This window comes from Lampetra planeri, chromosome 1 (assembly GCF_965212315.1).
Source record: "Lampetra planeri chromosome 1, kcLamPlan1.2.h2, whole genome shotgun sequence".
NCBI lineage: Eukaryota > Metazoa > Chordata > Hyperoartia > Petromyzontiformes > Petromyzontidae > Lampetra > Lampetra planeri.
Window position 1 is genome coordinate 33,164,676 of NC_136107.1, and position 22,724 is coordinate 33,187,399.

Sequence of the window (22,724 nt, forward strand, 5' to 3'; positions counted from 1 at the left end):
AAGGCAGCCTGGTGGTAGTAGAGTGGAATGGGACATTTCTCCAGAATCTCTCAGTTTGACAGATTACCTTCATACCATTTGTTTTTAAATCCTTTATATTAAGTTTGCTTGCTTGCTTGCGTGCTTGCTTGCTTGCTTACGACCGTGTAAATCTTTCGGTCGTTTTTTAACCCACTTCCCGTGATCCAATCGAGCTGACATTTTCCACACAGACTCGTTGTGCGTGACAATTAATTTTCGTGAAAATTTTTTTCCAAAATTTTACACTGTTTAGGGCATTTTTTTTAAAATATTTAATTACCAATTGCTTAATGCTGGCAGACAATCATCTGACCCATAGGTGGCAGCCATCTCAAGCCAGAGGACGAGAGGACTCTTGCCGCCACGCATATAAAGGATTTATAGTGAAAAACTTTGTTTTTACGGGTTAATTTTTTTTCTTTAAAAAATTCAGCTCTAAGATAAAAAGGAATAGTGACTTGGCCCTCCCCTAGATCAATTCAGCCAAGATTGAGTACATACTTGGTACATTGTGCAAACAGCACGAACAGCACCAGAAAGTCCAAGGGCCGTGCTGCCCCCCTCCCACCTCATGTGTCATGCTGACTCTAATAGATGCTTACTAATAGCACTTGCTGCAACAGTGTGTAAGGCTATACCGGACGAATATTTTTTGCGTAACCTTAAGTGCTCCAAAATTCCATGCACAACAAACCCCTTCCAATGGGCCTCTTCGCCAATTGCTGTAAAATGTGTAGCAGACGTGCCAAATCCCACCCACCCCTTTCAGAGTAACATAAGGATAAAATCCTGCAGTAAAAAACGTTACCCCAACCATTTTTTTTACATTGGCCTTTCAAAAAAAAAAGATTCCCCCTGATTCTCTCCACTGTTTCCCATCAAAGGCCTTTCCCACTGCCAAGTGAAACTGGAACAAGCCGGTTTTCTCTGCCCCAGATAGTGACTGGGATGGACAAACAGACCCAGAGAGAGGTATTTCACAAACCTCCAACTGCGTGCCAAATTTCTGCACTTGCACAACCGCATTAATAGTAGTGGAGGCAGAAATAATACCGTAAAATGATTTTTTGCAGTGGCTTTAGTGAGGAACTGCATACATTGAATGCAATAATTGATAAAGATGTCTGTGAGGATGAGATATATTACGGTTTGAAACAAATAAATATGAAACTTAAAAAAAGGTAATCAGATCATTAAATGTGAATAGTAACATCAATACGGATATTTGTTTTAAACATTTTGAAAAATATAGTTTTTTTAACACGATTTAAAAATTCAATTGAAGCAATAATTACAACAGAATCAGAAAGCTCATTCCAAATTATGAATGGGTCTCATTCACTACGCATTCACCATATACTGTATACACCTAGGGCGATGCACATTTCTATGGTAGGGTCACTAAGACGACATTTAATGTGCCTGCTCTCGTCAGATCTCTGAATCTAAGCAGGGTTTAGAATGGGTATTTCTTAGATAAACGAACACCATGGATAACACATTCCTGCGGAGGGAGCTGGTAGGAACGTTGGGTTGCTCGGTCAATGGCCAGGGTCAACGGCAGCGTGGTGTATTCCGTTAATATGCCCGACTGAGGGCGGGCACAAGCCGGTGTGAGTAGGTTAAACGTTGAGTTTTATAAGGGCACCACGGGGTGACCAGCCCCTCCCCACCCAGCCCCACCCCCCACCCAGCCCACCCTCCCCACCCAGCCCCACCCTCCCCACCCAGCCCCACCCTCCCCACCCAGCCCCACCCCCCACCCAGCCCCACCCTCCCCACCCAGCCCCTCCCCACCCTCCCCAGTCCCCACCCAGCCCCACCCTCCCCACCCAGCCCCTCCCCTCCCCACCCAGCCCCTCCCCACCCAGCCCCTCCCCTCCCCACCCAGCCCCTCCCTGCACGACGGATGGACGGACACAATAATCCCCTGTGGGCTGGTGTAACCAGGAGGTTCCTACCAGTATCATGTTATAAGCTGAGGGGAGACGTGGTGAACAGCCGAGAACAGTGCAGTAAAATCGCATGTTGCGTAGACAGGCAGATGAGGTCTCGGAGGCAGAACAGCAAGTATGATTCTGAGCTACAAAACCTGTCGAGTTCGATTTTCTTACCTGGAATGCTGATTTTATTCGCTCTAATAATAATGTGCTAATATTCCAAGCTGGATCCTCTTGAGCAACATACTGCAATACAGTATATTATTGTGATTCATTGACATTTTTGAATATTAAAGTCTCATAACTAGATGACTGCATGCAACCGTAGAGGCAATTTCCCCAATTTATTTTTCATTAAAATTCATTTATCGTGAAACTTTAGACTTCTTTCATTTAATCTGCTGTGCTCTATGAAAAATATCTTTTTTATATGAAGTATGTCGGCTTCCATAGTATATAATTGTGTATCTTTATTCTCAATAAACCTGTGTGCTTGGTGACCACACATCCAAGCACAATCCAGTATTACCCTGCTTTGCTTCCGAGACATCATGAAAATGGATGAATTTCAAGTGAATTGGCTATGGATTATCTGGTATAACCTATGGCCAATATACATTACTGCATAATTAATGTCCTGGGTGAAAGCCCATTGAGATTCTTTATCCATTTCCAAAAAGTACTCTACCGATTGTTTTATAAGGCGCGTTGCTTTAAGGCAGAAGAATGTCAGATGTATTTTTTCATTCGACACTTGTGCCAATGGGCCCAGCACACAGCAGCTTACTATTGCGAATGACTTAACAGGGTATGCAAGTCCACCTTACAGTACAAGACAGTTCGCTTTGGAAACAGACATTCAAATGTAATCTTTGACGGGCACCTATCGCTGTACATGAAGTATCAAATTATCAGGAAGAGCATCGACCACAAGTGTTAAAAAATCTCTTATTTGTTAACATAGTTACGTTTCATGATGTATTTAACCTCTATTGGCAATAAGGTGTCAAATATAGACCACAGTCATTGCATCAACCCATACATCTTTATGGCCTGACCACATTCCTAGTAGAGTAATAAACCTTCAAACTTGTCCCTTTGTGAACCTATTTCCCTCGTGTTTGACCAAAGTGCTGGAGAAGACCCGGCACAGGGCTAATGCGGACCTAAAAAACTTGCGTTCCCAAAAATCTAAATCGGGCCCACATAAAACATATACTATTAAATGTATTTTCTCTGGAAAACATCAATAAAATACCAATTTTCTACCAGTGTCAGGACTTGTCACGGAAACGTGTACTGTCAATTACAGTTCTGTATGTAATTGAAATAACCAGTAAAATAGCTGCATTTAAGGGAACCACCCTCCTCACCATAACCTAGATAATATTTGCACTTAGAAAAGGTGCTTAAATGTCCCAGCAACTCAAAGCATCTTAACGTCACATGTCATCTCAAACATTCGAAGAGCACCTCCAGTGGCAGCTGTCCCAGCGCGGTACCAAGTGACTGAAGTACTGGCTTGCAAGTGGTTATTAGCCTGCCAGCAGGGGCGATGATTGCTATGTGCAATTCCAATATTGTTGAAATATGGTGGTTAGTGTGAAAAATTGCACTACCAAGGCTTTTGGTTTTCTTTCCTCGTGTTTTTCTTGTTAAAGTGTAACTTCTGTAATTGGACATGTTATTTTATATGGAATTTTGGAATCACGTTAGACTTTTCTGGCTGAAATTAGGCAGTACATGTGCTACTGAAGCTGGTAGATACAAACGGATTCAAAGCCTTGGCCCATGGGCTATTTGTGATCTGCTGACCTGCCGAAATCTGTCCGCTTTGGAATTTGCTGGGACTATCTGGGGAAACTGGAGCGCGTGTCATTGAAGTATGGGGCCTCTTCTGGGGTGGAGGATGTGCAGTCGGTGGGGTTTGTGTTGTTTGGGCTGGGAAGGGTGCTCAGATGGTGGAATGGACCAGCAAATTTCATTCAGTCTTGTTTGAACTGCGATAGCTTAGCACAACCATGTTGTGTGTCATGATGTTTTATTGCCGGTATCCTTTGCAAGGTGCTATCAATCTTGATTTGAAGCTTTCGTGACTGCAGGAATCCATACTCTTTGGTTATTTTGGTGAAGTCACGTAGGTAGAAAATTAATAATAGATCATGACGTTATGATCGCCACACAAGCAAACCGTCTTCAGGTGCTATCGTGATTCTCTTTTTTTATCAGCAAATTGATGAATGGTTTTTTGAAAAACATTTAGTTTTACACAATGTTATTGATTGCACAGTATCAATAACTCAATGTATGACATTTAATTTTAGAGGTACAGAAAACAGCAATTAAGTCAAAGCCTAAACATAAAAGAAATTGCGAACACTGCACTGTATGCCGATTTGAGCTTTTAGCATGCTGCCTTGTCATAGCCTTGCAAAATGCGCAATGTTAAGACTTGGTTCAACTTGGATCATGAGCTAACCCTTGTGGAAATCAATAAAAGTCTCTAAAAGACACCACCAAATCCAACACATTCATCTGAAATAGCACACACTGAGACACTACAAGCTAGGGAACCAACGTCATCTGAACAAAAGTGTCACTTTAAAAACAGGTAATATTTATTTTAAAAAAAGCTAATTTGAAAGGTCAGTACAGTAGATAAAATGTGTTTATAGACTTACCAGGATTGTACTTTGCCCTCTCAGTCAACGGATAACGAATGTGTTACAAAGTAATGAGTGTTCGCGTGCAGCACAGAAGAGCCAAACTTTTTAAAGGGCAATTCTAAAATGCACTTTGTAAGAAGAGAGGTCAAAAATAGCAGAAAAGAAACTGTCCGCAAAGCTTTGTGTTTCCAATAAAAGTGATATCTTGGCATGGCGCATGCTCATCATTAAACACTTTGAGCAATTACATCACCTCTCTGGCAGAAGTCAGGTAAGGCTAAAAGTCCGACATGCACTGACACGTACTGAAAATGTTATTAAGGCAAAAAAAGTTAATCCTTGATCACACCAAGCAATGTGGGCGCCACTTGTCTGTTGATGGCATTGAACCAGTTTGAGAAGTTTCACATTGCTATGGCGACCACAGACTACTTCCCGTAAAGTGGTACCGATTGTAATCATCACAGAGGGATGTAAATGAAAGTTTTAAACTTTTAATATATTAGTTGCTGACAATTAACGTTAAGAGTACGGTAATCCTCAAAGCCAAACCAAGTGTTGGAGATTTCAGCTGGGTCCTATTTGGATTGGATGGTAAAAATGTTGAAAATATTTATTATAGGAATTAACTAAAGTGTAAAGAGAGATCCACATCCAGTATAAAATATACACAAATGTTTGTTGCCATGGACTGGGGCGGTCAGTTTAAATTAAGGCTCTATTATCTGCATAATACATCAAATCTCCCTGCAAAAAATGGGCCAAAAATTATTATTTTCCATTTGAACTTCAAGTCTTGCAGTTTTAATTAACCATGTACGTTACAGTAACTTAAACAACTTGTGTTTACTTCAGCAGCATGGTCAGCCATGACCAATCTACTGCTGGATGAAGGTCTCTCCAAGCCATCGCCACATTTCACAATCCTGTGATGTAACAATACACCAGTACTGAACGTTTATTTACAACTTGCTTTTGTTTCTTTGCATTTAAACTAACATACATCACGACAATCAAAAGTTAGTGTTGGATGAGAGAGTGCCACCACATAAATTTGGAAGTTCCAAAACTGGGTCAGGACTGCAAATGTTTTTGTTTTATGTTTTAGTTTTTTGTTTGTTGCGGTTGCACCCGATTCAAGAGCCGAATGGCTCACAAGGCTTGTACCAAATAAATGAAAGTGAGAAACTGAGAAAACTGAGATGAACACTGCCTAATGTATAATTGAGCTCAGAGTCGCTTTGACCTAGGTAATTAGATATCACATTGCAAAGGTGTCCATTTCAGACCACCCTTCTACTGGCAGCAGAGAATCTTCTTCACCAAGGAACATTCGCAGACGTAATCACTGCACAACTTGACTTGTCCTCTCCAATGGACTTCTACGTATGCACACATCAGGTGGCGCTAAACCTCATGCCCTCCGACCAGGTTGTCATCAATATTTTCGACCAAGCAACCCCATCGTTGGTCAGAGGTCGCAACCGGGTACCCGATACCCGTACCCTACCCGATACTCGGCTACCCGTACCCGGCCGGGTACGGGTACCCGTTTGCGACCCTGGTGCGGCCGGGTACGGGTAGACCGTGAGTCACTGGTGAGTAACTGTTTGTCACTCATTTCCCAACGTCTTGTCTCTTCTCACAATTTAAGTTCCTAGAATCAACCCACCCGCGCCTGCAACATGGCTTCATCCCAGAGGTCGCAATCAGGTACCCGATACCCGTACCCTGCCCGGCCGAGTACGGGTAGGGTACGGGTACGGCCGGGTACGGGTACCCGTTTGCGACCCTGGTGCGGCCGGGTACGGGTATGGGTAAGGAATCAAAAGCCGTTTGCTACCTCTGTCGTTGGTCTATGCTCGGGTTTGCAAACCTGCGGCTCATGAAGAACCGCTTCGTGACGTATTTACTGAAGACCTTCTCGTGTTCACATGCATTGCACATACCTGTCAACCCATATGGTTTACCCGCATTCTTATATAGGGAAATTGAGTACATGTGTTTTGTCTATTTGTTTTTCTCCCTTGCGATGGGACTTTATAGGATGAACGTTGGATTTATAAGGGCACGGGGCGATCGATAAGGTCTGAACTGGTCTGTAATAAGCGAGACGCTTACAGGCATGATGATTGTGGTTATTGAAAAGTTTTTTTACTGAATTAGAAAAAAGGGCTCTTGTTCTTTTGGTTTCCGACCCCTGGTCTTTACCATATTAAATCAAACATCAAACTGTACCGTGTTTTTGTTTGTGTGGTCACTGGTTACTATTTTGCTCTTGGGGGGGCCCAGATTTAAACCCGAATCTTCGCAGCAGTGGTTCATTGCATGGACGGAGCACCGAGTTTCATTATCCACTGGCTACCCAACTTACAGCCACATTGCTGGATTGTCAAAGCATTCCTGGTAATCGATTAATAAACCGTATCATCTCACCAAATTAGCATAGATATGAATGGCTCTTTTTAAAGAAAGGGTTTCTAAATTAGTTAGGTATGTTTTCCTTAAGTCCAATAGAGGGAGATGTTATAATTTAACGAGGTATTTCGGCCGATTGGGTCTAAATGCCCACGTTCTCCACTTCATAATTAAATCGCCAACACCAAGAAAAGTGGCTCAGTGGTGAACAACCAAACAGAACTACAGTAGTATGGATACGATAAACACCTATTTGGCTATTCACACGTAAATAAAACATTGTTTCATTCACACAACATAGATTCCTAGGAAGGTGGATACACATAATTATTCTAGCACACATGACGTACAGATTACATCCCCATACACATGCTCAAGTCATTGACAAATTCGATTTAACACACCCACAGCATGTGAAAAGAATGCAGTCCAGTACTGTATAACAACCACAACAGCCACCACGAAGTTATGACGACGTCACCGCAGAGTTTGTGCCAGGCTAGGTGCACTTTGAAGCCACGTGAAGCGTCAAATACTCGCTGGCAGAGATCCTGGTGTTACGCATGAACCGAGTTTAGCCAGAACACAGAGACCAACACGTGAACTGTGCTGGCGTGTTTACATCGCACTAAGTGCTCATGTTCAGGCCGAGCCGACCTCGTCAACACCCAAGATCGGCGAGCCACGCCATGGACATGTGCAAGCGTTGATAACAGAAATAAAACCCCGTACTCCCTGAAACGCACAAGCACACACACCGATCTAAACGCACAATCGCTTATATTCACACACACACAGTGAACAGAGTACAGCATACACGTGGACACTCGCATATTTTTACAAGAACAACGTCATTTTCCTTACACAATGCTAGGATTAGTCCAAGCACACACACATAGATCAGCAAGCACAGTGAGTGTAACGCCAAAACGCCAGCCCTGCTTACAATGCAGACCGCATTCACTTGCGGAAATCTTGCGCGAGCATTATTGCCATCATTACCACCACATTCTCTCTATTTTATCGTCACCGTTTCATAGATTCCTGTTTGTCCAAGTCACAACATTGTAACATTCGCTTGTTCAACAACAACAATAATTACCAAACCTTTTGGTTCTGTATGTACCTTTTTTTGTATGGAGAGCAGGGAAAGAAAGGCAGTCAGGCCAAGCTCCTCGCTGGAATCTTCAGATGAAAGCAGCAGCAGTCGCAGCGACACAAAAACAACCCTCTGTTGCCTAGAACGGATGTTATTATTCCGGTGATTAGATTATATAAAACATGGAATGCGTTCCAAATGCACCGCTCCCAAAGCTTTTCCAACTTAACTCTCCCCGATGACCTGAAACGCACCCACCAGGGAATTTCGAGTTATCGATGTTTTGTGAATGATTCGATTTATCAATGAGCCCGCCACGTTGACTCGTAGTTGAAGCGTTGTGGTTAATTACCACCGGGCGTGTGATGCGATCCTATTAATCGAATTAACTACCTTAATCACTAAATACAGTGAATATAGCAACAAATTCAGAACTTCTGTAACAACGTTACTTTGTACGTTTGTGAAATGTGTAAGATAGCAATCCTGCAGCACATGGGAGAATACAGTACTGAAGAAATGTGGTTTTAATCGCACCTAGGGGTGGCCAAAATGTGGCTTTACGCGCACCACCCGAGTAATTAGGCTGTTTGGTTGACCTTAATTGACACTTCTCTGAATAACGCGGTTGACGATGCCAGTGGTTAAAATGTCACCGACACCCCCCCTTTGAATGCCATCTTTTCGCAAAGTTTAACAGTTATAATGAACGATAAAAAACACAAAGCTGAAAAAAATTGTTACTTGTGATTTCCGACAAAACAGAATTCGTTTTATACACACTGGAGGCAACATAGACTGCAAGTCCATTCCTCGTTCAGATCATTCGCTCACATCATCTAACCGGATAAACAAACACGATTATCCTGAGCAATCATAAACACGACCAGCCCGAACATGTCTACACATTCAGCGAATGTTCCTGGGTCTGATCATTCAATACCTTCACAACACCTGGCACACGAATAATACTGGTAGGAACCTCCTGGTTACACCAGCCCACAGGGGATTATTGTGTCCGTCCGTCCGTCGTGCATCCAAAAATGGGAGGGGTGAGGCTGGGTGGAGAGGGGAGGGTGGGGAGGGGAGGGTGGGAAGGGAGGGGCTGGGTGGGGAGGGGAGGGTGGGGAGGGGCTGGGTGGGGCTGGATGGGGAGGGGAGGGTGGGGAGGGGCTGGGTGGGGCTGGGTGGGGGGTGGGAGGGGTGGGGCTGGGTGGGGAGGGGCTGGTCACCCCGTGGTCCCCTTATAAAACTCAACGTTTAACCTACTCACGCCGGCTTGTGCCCGCCCTCACAGTCGGTCATATTTGCGGAATACACTACGCCGCCGTTGACCCTGGCCATTGACCGAGCAACCCAACGTTCCTACCAGCTCCCTCCGCAGTAATGTGTTTAATTGCATATCTGTGAACCCCATAGCTCTCTCGAGAAACGGTGCCTTAACGCGGCGAGAGAGTTTGTGTACGTCTGAGAAGCTGATCGCTATACCGTCGAGAGCCTAGTGCTCTCAGAAGGGTCACCCAAGGCGGGAAGACTTCAGTGGAGACGTCAGACAAAACCCGTTTCGAAAGGTCCCCACATGACCTTTTCAAATAAATGGTGATCCAAGAAAGCAACGGGAAACTACTTGGATTATTGCTCCCTTGAAAACTTCAATGATGACAAGCAAAATCAACAAAGGCCCTGAGTATCGGCGTCCTTTAAATAGGACAGGGGTGCTAAGAATCTCCGAGCTTGTGTCAAAGAACCCTTTCAAAGTAGCAACTTGGAACGTTAGAAGTTTACTTCAAGCAGGAAAACTAGCCAATGTCATACAAGAAATGGATCGACTTAAAATCAACATAATCGGTCTAAGCGAAACTAAATGGCCTGGAACAAAAAAGTTTATATCGAGCGAACACCACATCTTCTGCTCCGGAGGAGAAGAAAACACCAAACAAACATACGGTGTCGCCTTTATAGTACACAAGAAATTAGCGAATAAAGTCAACAACTTTACCCCAGTATCAGAACGAATAGCACTACTACAATTAGCAGGCAACAAAGTCAACGTGAACATTCTACAGGTTTATGCTCCAACAGCAGATAAACAAGATCATGAAATCGAATCGTTCTATAAGCAACTAACCAACACGCTGAAGCCGCTGAAGAAGCAAGACATCACTATAATCCTCGGCGATTTCAATGCCAAGGTTGGCCACGGTCGAATGCAGAACATTGTCGGAGAACACGGACTAGGAACAAGGAATGAACGAGGCGACAGACTGGTTCAATTCTGCCAAGAAGAACGTTTCAGTATTGCTAACACGTGGTTCCAATTACCACCTCGACGACTGTACACGTGGACCTCGCCGCAAGACTCCGACAACAACATCGTCAGGAACCAAATCGATTATATCCTAATTAACATCAGGTTTAAGTCCAGTGTGATTACAGCAAAAACCTACCCTGGAGCCGATATAGCGTCAGATCATAACCCAGTAACAGCTACAATAAGACTCAAATTGCGATCAATACAATGTACAAAGACGAGACGAGCAGACCTGGAGAAACTGAAGAACAGCGCCGATAAAAGACAAGTACAGCAACATCTCAACGATAGCATCCGCTCAATAACAACAGAAACAGCAGATGTTCAGGAGTACTGGCGCTCGTTCAAACAATGCATCACAGAAACAACAGAAGTCATGCTGGGACATCAGCCACCGAAAAAGAAACAACGATGGATGACACATTGTATTCTCGATCTAATGAGCCAACGAAGAATGTACAAAAACAACAACTTGGAGAAGTACAAACAAATGCAACAGAAGATCAGAGAAGCAATCCGACAGGCAAAAGAAAAGTGGATGGAAGAACAATGCGCCGAGATTGAAGAACTAATTAAAAAACATGACAATTTTACTCTGCACAAGAAGCTCAAAGAAGCTGGTAACATCTACAGACCAGCCCCAACAGCTACCTTGTATGCGGACAACAACCAACCAATCCTAAATAAACAAGAAAAAATGAACACCTGGACAAACTATATACACAAGCTCTATGGCGCCATGAGAACACCTGCAGAAAAAGACCAACAGATGTCGAAAGACGCTCTACACATTTTAACATCAGAAGTAGAACATGCAATCAAAACAGCTAAGTCAGGCAAAGCGTGCGGGCCCGACACAATCCATGTAGAATTGCTCAAACTATTAGACAGTAACAACATACGACAACTGACTAATTGGTACAATCAAATATACAATGGCAATAAAATTCCATCCGACTGGCTACAATCCATCTTTGTGGCCATACCAAAGAAAGCAACAAGCCGGAAATGCGAGGACTACAGACTGATAAGCTTGATGAGCCACGTGCTGAAAGTCTTCCTGAAGGTGATCCAACAGCGCATACGCTCCACATGCGAAAATGCATTGAAGAACACACAGTTTGGCTTCTGCAAAGGACTAGGCACAAGAGAAGCAATCTTCTGTCTACAGATACTACTACAGCGATGCTACGAACATCAGAAAGAAGTGTACATCTGCTTCATAGATTACGAGAAAGCCTTTGACTCAGTCGACCACGACCAACTAGCAGCTCTATTAAAACAACTGGGACTAGATAAAAACGACATCAACTTCATCATTGCTCTTTATTGGAAGCAAACAGCCCAACTCCGATATGACAACGAATTTACAGACCCAACACCAATACAAAAAGGTGTACGACAAGGCTGCCCACTTTCACCCAGTCTTTTCAACATCTACTCGGAGCAGATTTTTGATCGAACACTAGCAGATAAAAACATTGGTATTAAAGTCAATGGACAATACATCAACAACATCAGGTATGCCGACGACACTGCACTGCTGGCCGATTCGGAACAAGACCTACAACAAATCTTGGACGAGGTTGCCACAGAGAGTCAAATATGGGGCTTACGAATTAATAAAAAGAAAACAAAGGTTATGAAGGTCAGCCGAACTACAAGCGAAATAACAATCAAGCTTGGTAGCGAAAAATTGGAACAAGTACACCGATTTAAATACCTTGGTGTAATCATTGACGATCAGTTGAACCATGAAGTCGAAATCAAGAGCAGAATTGAACAAGCAAGGCAAGCATTTATTAAATGGAAAACACTCCTTGCAGACCGCAACTTGAGTACATCACTGAAACTGCGCACACTGAAATGCTACATCTGGTCAATTTTGCTGTACGGAGTTGAGACGTGGACACTGACAATAACAGCAACAAAAAGGCTCGAAGCTTTCGAGATGTGGCTGTATCGAAGAATGCTGAAAATCCTATGGACAGCCAAAACCAGCAATACACAAGTTCTGCAAGATATGGGCACTGACAGGCAACTGCTGAAGACCATCATTAGCAGGAAGTGTTACTACCTAGGCCACATTGCCCGAAACGACCACAAATACCAGCTATTAAAGCTAATCCTGGAAGGAAAAATCGAAGGGAAAAAACGACCAGGACGGCCAAAAACGACATGGCTCAGTAACATCAAAACATGGCTACAATTAACAACAGCAGCACAAACTCTACACGCCGTGCTAGACCGGGACCAATATCATCGTGAAGTCGCACACGCCGTTAGGCAGCACTAAAGAAGAAGAAGAACCCCATAGCAGTGCCGACATTATTACAAATTCAGACCTTTTTGGTCACCCCGTGCCCTTATAAATCTCAACGTTAATCCTACGAAGTCCCATCGCAAGGCAGAAACAAACAAATAGACAAAAACATGTTGTTGCCCGCATTGAAATGGCTGTACGCCGTATGGACCTGAAAACTCAATTCCTCTGTACAATAATACAGGTAAATCGTATGGGTGGGGGTGGGAGCGTGGTGTATGCCCGTCATAGTGTTTAGTAGTGTAGTGCATAGTGTCGTGCATAGTGTAGTGTATAGCAGTGTTGTGTATAGTAGTGTAGTGTATAGTGTAGTGTATAGTAGTGTAGTGTATAGTGTAGTGTATGGTAGTGTATGCTGTATAGTAGTGCATAGTGTGTAGGATAGTAGTGTATAGTATAGCTTTGTAATTGTCAATTCACTGCTGGATGGATGAGGCCCCTCCACTTTGTTGCGAGGACTATCAGTAGGGGGCAGTGCATAAACATCCCAAATCCATTGTACTGCACTAATCTATGCTCCCGCCCTTACCAATCCGTACTGACACAGCGTGGTTAAGTATGGAAGAGTATACATTAAGTTCCACGTAAATACGTCAGCATCCTCGACCAATATCCATAATAAAGTAATTTTTGTTTATTCTCCAACATACCGTCGTGCTAAAGTAACTGGTAATTGCCACGTGTTGTTTACGTGACATCCCGTACTCGTTGGCCGTGTCGGGTGGTGGCGGGTTTAACGACACATTTACATTTACGCGATTTAACATTAAAAAAAAATATTTATGGATAAGTAATCCACTAAGGTGCCTCTTAAAGTTTATTCTTGGCCGAAGTCCGTTCACCAGCAGCGATTAAGTTCACTCCAAGCACTTCAATTGCAGTTGTAAGATGCACATTACACTCTTAACATTAGCAAAGCACCATTTACATTAGCGGTGCGTACAGAGACACACTCGTTCACGGCATCCACACACAATAGAACAAGAACGAGTCGGGGCGGTTTATTTTTTTGACAATGCAAACAAACGCGATTATATCTGCGTTCCGGTGCCGTCGTATATAAATCGTGAATGTTCTTCGTGATCGCCCACCCCGCGGCAAAAAGACGAGACCTGAACCACAGCTCGTCCGACAGGGGGCGAACAGCACATATGGAGGTGGTGGTGGAGTAGCAGGGAACGCTACGAACGCGGCGATTACATGGAACCGGCACCCGTGGGGGCCTCCTCCCCTAGGTCTACTCGGCCTCGAATGTGTACCTGGTGCGGTGTGTATAAGCATCGCCACTGTGGGGAGACAAAGGCGGTCGGGTGTTGTTTGCTGGCCCACCCACCCCCCCTTGCGTTGTGTCTGTTGGAGGCTACACGGGGAATCTTTGTCATTGGACACGTGGCGCTCCACTCGGACGATTTCCGGTTGTGAGGTCGGTATGCAAATTAGATTTCCGGTGGGGGATAAATATAACGTGACAGCATCTTTTTAAAGAAAGAAAATATCAATAGTTAAACATAAACATTCAAGGAAATGTTCAATAATCGATTAATAAATATGCACGTTGTGAAATATCTGGGAAAGGTGATGTTATTTTCATTTGAGAGAGAGTCAGGGTTAGGGACCCCATATAGTAGAGAGGGCAGGCTCTTCTCTAATAACGTGACAGGTGGGATTTTGAAGTTAAATGCTCTGGTTTCTCTTCAAAGCGAATAAATCTTTCGCCTTTTACTAAAGATTTCCGTGGAGAGGAACAATTCAATGAGTCTGTAAACAATTTTTTGTTGCCCTGCGTGCAGGGCTCCTATTTATAATCAAAAACAGTCTTTCGTTGCGGAAAAATGGCACTGCTTTGAATGAAAAATACTGTACATGGAAGTTGATGTACAGTATAGCCAGAATTAGTAACATATTCCTGCGGAGGGAGCTGGTAGGAACGTTGGGTTGCTCGGTCAATGGCCAGGGTCAACGGCGGCGTGGTGTATTCCGCAAATATGGCCGACTGTGAGGACGGACGCAAGCCGGCGTGAGTAGGTTAAACGTTGAGTTTTATAAGGGCACCACGGGGTGACCAGCCCCTCCCAACCCAGCCCCTCCCAACCCAGCCCCGCCCTCCCACCTCCCACCCAGCCCCACCCAGCCCCTCCCCACCCTCCCCACCCAGCCCGACCCCTCCCACCCCCCACCCAGCCCCTCCCTGCACGACGGACGGACACAATAATCCCCTGTGGGCTGGTGTAACCAGGAGGTTCCTACCAGCAATACTCTTTGGTTATTTCGGTAAAGTCACGTAGATAGCAAATTTATAGATCGCGACGTTTCGATCGCAACAAGCGACCGTCTTCCGGTGAGAGAGAGAAAGCGACTGAGACAAGGTCCATTGAGTGAGGCGCAGGGTCCAGGTGCATAGAGGTGTAAAGAAGCTCCTTGGAGACATCCATTTTCACGGGAGTGAAAACATTCTTTTTAAATCCTTTATATTAAGTTCACTTGCTTGCTTGCGTGCTTACGACCGTGCAAATCTTTCGGTCGTTTTTTAACCCACTTCTCGTGATCCAATCGAGCTGACATTTTGCACACAGACTCGTTGTGCGTGACAATTTATTTTCGTGAAATTTTTTTTCCATAACTTTACACTTTTTAGGAAAAAAAAATATATTTAATTACCAATTGCTTAATGGTGGCAGGCAATCATCTGACCCATAGGTGGCAGCCATCTCAAGCCAGAGGACGAGAGGACTCTAGCCGCCACGCACATAAAGGATTTATAGTGAACAACTTTGTTTTTACGGGTTAATTTTTTAACGGCTCTAATTGTCGACACTAACCTCACGTTGCCTGTAAATCACCACGGTCCCTTACGTCACGGCAAGCCTCAAGGAGCCACGCCGAGGGGCGGGGGATGTGGAAGGAGGGGAGGGGCGATGGGGGCAGGGGGAGGGGCAGCTCGGACAGTACATTTCATTAAAGCGTGTTTAAAACATTATTATTTTTTCATATTAAAATTTTCGTGAAATTGTGGGGGGTTCCTGTACTCCTGCGTGGTTCTTTCTGCGCAGTCCAACAATTGTGAGGCACTGCCCTCTGCTGGTCACTCTGCTTGTCTGACGGGCGCATAGTGGGTGAAATGGCCATTACGTACAATGTGAATTCATAGCGAAGCCTGAAAGTCTGCTGTCAATGCATTTGTGGAGTTACTTCGTAAACTGCTTTCAGCTAACATAAATGTTACCTTTTCAAACTAGTGATTGTTTGACTAACATTTTTCTTCTTATTGTAAAATTACAGTGTTAAATAATTTTACGTTCTCAATTATCACCACTTAAAAGCTTTACGAGGGCCCATAGCGTAAAGGTACAGGATTCTGAGTCATATAGGGATAGTGGGAGCATCCCAACTCATACTTACCTGACAGGGGAGGCACCATGATCACTTAGGTGGTCCTCCCAGGGCGAGGCTCATCCATTGCACTGCGGGTGGGTTGACCCCTGCGATTTCCCCAAATGCGGGAAACTCGACTGTATAATTTGTGATACTGGGGGACTGCGTTCGCGCTATCCCCCGAATATTTAAAGAAAAATAATGTTTGTCTTGGTGCGTTTCTTTATTCGGCGACATATTAGGACAAACGAAGGATGGCGTTATAAGTTGGGTCTGTGGTAATAATGCGCATGCATACGTTGATTAGCATATGAATCACCCAAACGGCAATTGTTACGCATTGCCATTTATATGCATTCATTAACCCCCCCTCCCCACCTCTATCAAGAAGAGCTCACAAGTTACGTCATCACATCTACCCCTCTGTTTAAGGAACGAAAAAGGAGGATTTTTCCACAAATGATGGCTTTCGCCTGATGAAGTTAGTTGTAATTACTGGCGAAACGTCGATTGTAAATGTTGTGGTTTTGCTCTCCAATACACCGGTGTGGCTATACGAGTAACGAATTGGCGTGTTCTATTTACGTGACAAACCTTACAAATTGGCTGTCGGATGGTGGCGCGTTTAACGACACATTTATATATTTACGCGATGTAACCCAAAAAAAAAACTATTATGGATATTTGTCGTGAAATCCTACGTGTTAAATTATACGTGGTAAATTGAGGTCACCGATCCGAACCCAACGTATGAGAAGGGCATCCTAAGTTTACGTTTTTTTCACGTTGAACATTAAAAACATACAAATAATCGCTTTCAGGACCACTGACGAAGAAGATGATTTTTTTGTAATTTCATTCAGCCAGAACCACCGTTAAACTATTGGAAATATTCGGGTTGTTTAATTAATCGATGAATAAATATGCACGTTGTGAAATATCTTGGAAAGGTGATGTTATTTTCATGTGAGGGCGCGTCAGGGTTAGGGACCCCATATAGTAGAGAGGGAGGGCTCTTATCTAATAACGTGACGGGTGGGTTGTTGAATTTAAATGCTCTGGTTCCTCTTCAAAGCGAATAAATCTTTCGCCTTTTACTAAATATTTCCGTGGAGAGGAACAATTCAACGAGTCTGTAAACAAAATTTTTGTTGCCCTGCGTGCAGGGCTCCTATTTATAATAAAAAACAGTTTTTCGTTGCGGAAAAATCGCACTCTGCTTTGAATGAAAAATACTGTACATTGAAATTGATGTATAGCCAGAATTAGTAACAAATTCCTGCGGAGGGATCTGGTAGGAACGTTGGGTTGCTCGGTCAATGGCCAGGGTCAACGGCGGCGTGGTGTATATTCCGCAAATATGGCCGACTGTGAGGGCGGGCACAAGCCGGCGTGAGTAGGTTAAACGTTGAGTTTTATAAGGGCACCACAAGCCCGCGTGAGTAGGTTAAACGTTGAGTTTTATAAGGGCACCACGGGGTGACCAGCCCCTCCCCACCCAGCCCCACCCCTCCCACCTCCGACCCAGCCCCACCCTCCCCACCCAGCCCCTCCCCACCCTCCCCTCCAAACCCAGCCCCTCCCCACACTCCGCACCCAGCCCCTCCTCACCCAGCCCCACCCAGCCCCTCCCTGCACGACGGACGGACGGACACAATAATCCCCTGTGGGCTGGTGTAACCAGGAGGCTCCTACCAGTAATACTCTTTAGTTATTTCGGTAAAGTCACGTAGATAGCAAATTTATAGATCGCGACGTTTCGATCGCAACAAGCGACCGTCTTCCGGTGTGAGAGAGAAAGCGACTGAGACAAGGTCCATTGAGTGAGGCGCAGGGTCCAGGTGCATGGAGGTGTAAAGAAGCTCCTTGAAGACATCCATTTTCACGGGAGTGAAAACATTCTTTTTAAATCCTTTATTAAATCCTTTATATTAAGTTCGCATGCTTGCTTGCTTGCGTGCTTGCTTGCTTACGACCGTGCAAATCTTTCAATCGTTTTTTAACCCACTTCCCGTGATCCAATCGAGCTGACATTTTCCACACAGACTCGTTGTGACAGACAATTAATGTTCGTGAAAATGTTTTTCCAAAATTTTACACTGTTAAGGGAAAACAAATTAAATATTTAATTACCAATTGCTTAATACTGGCAGACAATCATCTGACCCATAGATTGCAGCCATCTCAAGCCAGAGGACGAGAGGACTCTAGCCGCCACGCATATAAAGGATTTATAGTGAAAAACTTTGTTTTTACGGGTTAATTTTTATTAAGTTCACTTGCTTGCGTGCTTGCGTGCTTGCTTGCTTGCTTACGACCGTGCAAATCTTTCGGTCGTTTTTTAACTCACTTCCCGTGATTCAATCGAGCTGACATTTTCCACACAGACTCGTTGTGACAGACAATTAATGTTCGTGAAAATGTTTTTCCAAAATTTTACACTGTTAAGGGAAAACAAATTAAATATTTAATTACCAATTGCTTAATACTGGCAGACAATCATCTGACCCATAGATTGCAGCCATCTCAAGCCAGAGGACGAGAGGACTCTAGCCGCCACGCATATAAAGGATTTATAGTGAAAAACTTTGTTTTTACGGGTTAATTTTTATTAAGTTCACTTGCTTGCGTGCTTGCGTGCTTGCTTGCTTGCTTACGACCGTGCAAATCTTTCGGTCGTTTTTTAACTCACTTCCCGTGATTCAATCGAGCTGACATTTTCCACACAGACTCGTTGTGACAGACAATTAATGTTCGTGAAAATGTTTTTCCAAAATTTTACACTGTTAAGGGAAAACAAATTAAATATTTAATTACCAATTGCTTAATACTGGCAGACAATCATCTGACCCATAGATTGCAGCCATCTCAAGCCAGAGGACGAGAGGACTCTAGCCGCCACGCATATAAAGGATTTATAGTGAAAAACTTTGTTTTTACGGGTTAATTTTTATTAAGTTCACTTGCTTGCGTGCTTGCGTGCTTGCTTGCTTGCTTACGACCGTGCAAATCTTTCGGTCGTTTTTTAACTCACTTCCCGTGATTCAATCGAGCTGACATTTTTCACACAGACTCGTTGTGCTTGGCAATTAATTTTCGTGAAAATTTTTTTCCAAAATTTTACACTGTTTAGGGAATTTTATAAAAATATTTAATTACCAATTGCTTTATTGTGGCAGAAAATCATCTGACCCATAGGTGGCAGCCATCTCAAGCCAGAGGACGAGAGGACTGTAGCCGCCCGTTTCATGATGACGCAAATGTTGACTAACCACATGGCATGAAATCCCTGCCCCCACGCTGTACAGTGGAGACTATTTATAGAGCAGTTAAATTGAAGCCGCCAGGTTCTTGAAAGTGGTAAAACGGGTCAACGCTAGTGTCCTCGGGAATATACGGGGCATGTCAAGAGGTGATCTTTCATTTTTAAATCCTTTATATTAACTTCACTTGCTTGCTTGCTTACTCAAGAAAAACAGAAATGAATAATAAAATGAAACCGATGCCACGCATAAAAAGGATTTTTTAACGGCTCTAATTGTCGACGCTCACCTCACGTTGCCTGCAAATCACCACGGTCCCTGACGTCACGGCAAGCCTCAAGGAGTCACGCCGAGGGGCGGGGGATGTGGAAGGAGGGGAGGGGCGATGGGGGAAGGGGGAGGGGCAGCTCGGACAGTACATTTCATTAAAGCGTGTTTAAAAAATATAGTATTTTAAATGTTTTATTTTTCGTGAAATTGTGGGGGGTTCCTGTACTCCTGCGTGGTTTTTTCTGCGCACAGTCCAACAATCGTGAGGCACTGCCCTCTGCTGGTCACCCTGCTTGTCTGACGGGCGCATAGTGGGTGAAATGGCCATTACGTACAATGTGAATTCATAGCGAAGCCTGAAAGTCTGCTGTCAATGGCTATGAGTTCTATCGGTTTATGATGGTTATGGTAATGAGAATGTTCCCTTGGTATAGTTGTGGGATATAACAAAAAGGATATAAGTACTCCTGTAAATGAAGGTAAAACCTCTAAAATGGCAACTCTACTTGAACAAACATTACCCAGAATGCATTTGTGGAGTTACTTCGTAAACTGCTTTCAGCTAACATAAATGTTACCTTTTCAATCTAGTGATTGTTTGACTAAGATTTTTCTTCTTATTGTAAAATTACAGTGTTAAATAATTTAACATTTTCAATTATCACCACTTAAAAACTTTACGAAGCCCATAGCGTAAAGGTACAGGATTCTGAGTCATATAGGGATAGTGGGAGCAGCCCAACTCATACTTACCTGACAGGGGAGGCACCATGATCACTTAGGTGGTCCTCCCAGGGCGAGGCTCATCCATTGCACTGCGGGTGGGTTGACCCCTGCGATTTCCCCAAATGCGGGAAACTCGACTGTATAATTTGTGATACTGGGGGACTGCGTTCGCGCTATCCCCCGAATATTTAAAGAAAAATAATGTTTGTTTTGGTGTGTTTCTTTGTTCGGCGACATATTAAGACAAACGAAGGATGGCGTTATAAGTTGGGTCTGTGGTAATAATGCGCATGCATACGTTGATTAGCATATGAATCACCCAACCGGCAATTGTTACGCATTGCCATTAATTTGCATTCATTAACCCCCTCTCCCCACTTCGATCAAGAAAAGCTCACAAGTTACGGTCATCACATCTTACCCCTCTGTTTAAGAAACGAAATAGGAGGATTTTTCCACAAATTATGGCTTTCGCCTGATGAAGTTAGTTGTAATTTCTGGTGAAACGTCGATTGTAAATGTTGTGGTTTTGCTTTCCAATACACCGGTGTGCTGTACGAATAACGAATTGGCGTGTTCTATTTACGTGACAAACCGTACCAATTGGCTGTCGGATGGTGGCGCGTTTAACGACTCATTTATATATTTACGCGATGTAACCCAAAAAAAAACTATTATTGATTTTTTGTCGTGAAATCCTACGTGTTAAATTATACGTGGTAAATTGAGGTCTCCGATCCGAACGTATGAGAAGGGCATCCTAAGTTTACGTTATTTTCACGTTGAACATTTAAAACACACAAACAATCGCTTGCAGGACCACTGACGAAGAAGAGGATTTTTTGTAATTGCATTGAGCCAGAACCACCGTTAAACTATTGGAAATGTTCGAGTTTTTTTATTCGATGAATAAATATGCACGTTGTGAAATATCTTGGAAAGGTGATGTTATTTTCATGTGAGGGAGTCAGGGTTAGGGACCCCATATAGTAGAGAGGGGGGGCTCTTATCTAATAACGTGATGGGTGGGTTGTTGAAGTTAAATGCTCTGGTTTCTCTTCAAAGCGAATAAATCTTTCGCCTTTTACTAAAGATTTCCGTGGAGAGGAACAATTCAACGAGTCTGTAAACAATTTTTTGTTGCCCTGCGTGCAGGGCTCCAATTTATAATAAAAAACAGTTTTTCGTTGCAGAAAAATCGCACTCTGCTTTGAATGAAAAATACTGTACATGGAAGTTGATTTATAGCCAGAATTAGTAACACATTCCTGCGGAGGGAGCTGGTAGGAACGTTGGGTTGCTCGGTCAATGGCCAGGGTCAACGGCGGCATGGTGTATATTCCGCAAATATGGCCGACTGTGAGGGCGGGCACAAGCCGGCGTGAGTAGGTTAAACGTTGAGTTTTATAAGGGCACCACGGGGTGACCAGCCCCTCCCCACCCAGCCCCACCCAGCCCCACCCTCCCCACCCAGCCCTTCCCCAGCCCCACCCCTCCCACCCCCCACCCAGCCCCTCCCTTCACGACGGACGGACGGACACAATAATCCCCTGTGGGCTGGTGTAACCAGGAGGTTTCTACCAGTAATACTCTTTGGTTATTTCGGTAAGGTCACGTAGATAGCAAATTTATAGATCGCGACGTTTCGATCGCAACAAGCGACCGTCTTCCGGCGTGAGAGAGAAAGCGACTGAGACAAGGTCCATTGAGTGAGGCGCAGGGTCCAGGTGCATGGAGGTGTAAAGAAGCTCCTTGAAGACATCCATTTTCACGGGAGTGAAAACATTCTTTTTAAATCCTTTATTAAATCCTTTATATTAAGTTCGCATGCTTGCTTGCTTGCGTGCTTGCTTGCTTACGACCGTGCAAATCTTTCGGTCGTTTTTTAACCCACTTCCCGTGATCCAATCGAGCTGACATTTTCCACACAGACTCGTTGTGACAGACAATTAATGTTCGTGAAAATGTTTTTCCAAAATTTTACACTGTTAAGGGAAAACAAATTAAATATTTAATTACCAATTGCTTAATACTGGCAGACAATCATCTGACCCATAGATTGCAGCCATCTCAAGCCAGAGGACGAGAGGACTCTAGCCGCCACGCATATAAAGGATTTATAGTGAAAAACTTTGTTTTTACGGGTTAATTTTTATTAAGTTCACTTGCTTGCGTGCTTGCTTGCTTGCTTACGACCGTGCAAATCTTTCGGTCGTTTTTTAACTCACTTCCCGTGATTCAATCGAGCTGACATTTTTCACACAGACTCGTTGTGCTTGACAATTAATTTTCGTGAAAATTTTTTTCCAAAATTT

The 22,724-nt window shown here is 43.8% G+C and overlaps 1 protein-coding gene and 5 non-coding genes across 6 annotated transcripts in view; 5 read left to right on the forward strand and 1 right to left on the reverse strand.

Moving 5' to 3' along the window:
* Window positions 1-8,440, reverse strand: part of ABAT (4-aminobutyrate aminotransferase) — a 63,931-nt gene extending 55,491 nt beyond the window's left edge. Inside the window, exon 1 of the mRNA XM_078599012.1 lies at window positions 8,172-8,440. The gene's annotated coding sequence lies outside the window, so the exon portion shown is untranslated. The remainder of the gene's footprint in view (window positions 1-8,171) is intronic.
* A 6,016-nt stretch (window positions 8,441-14,456) lies between these two features.
* Window positions 14,457-14,572, forward strand: LOC144723713 (U5 spliceosomal RNA). Its single transcript, XR_013586269.1, has one exon. It is a non-coding gene; the product is annotated as a U5 spliceosomal RNA (small nuclear RNA).
* A 1,597-nt stretch (window positions 14,573-16,169) lies between these two features.
* Window positions 16,170-16,333, forward strand: LOC144723596 (U1 spliceosomal RNA). The gene has a single exon (XR_013586234.1). It is a non-coding gene; the product is annotated as a U1 spliceosomal RNA (small nuclear RNA).
* An 870-nt stretch (window positions 16,334-17,203) lies between these two features.
* LOC144723844 (U5 spliceosomal RNA) lies at window positions 17,204-17,320 on the forward strand. Its single transcript, XR_013586374.1, has one exon. It is a non-coding gene; the product is annotated as a U5 spliceosomal RNA (small nuclear RNA).
* A 3,108-nt stretch (window positions 17,321-20,428) lies between these two features.
* On the forward strand, window positions 20,429-20,592 carry LOC144723601 (U1 spliceosomal RNA). The gene has a single exon (XR_013586235.1). It is a non-coding gene; the product is annotated as a U1 spliceosomal RNA (small nuclear RNA).
* Window positions 20,593-21,452: 860 nt separating this feature from the next.
* Window positions 21,453-21,568, forward strand: LOC144723721 (U5 spliceosomal RNA). The gene has a single exon (XR_013586272.1). It is a non-coding gene; the product is annotated as a U5 spliceosomal RNA (small nuclear RNA).
* Window positions 21,569-22,724: the final 1,156 nt, after the last annotated feature.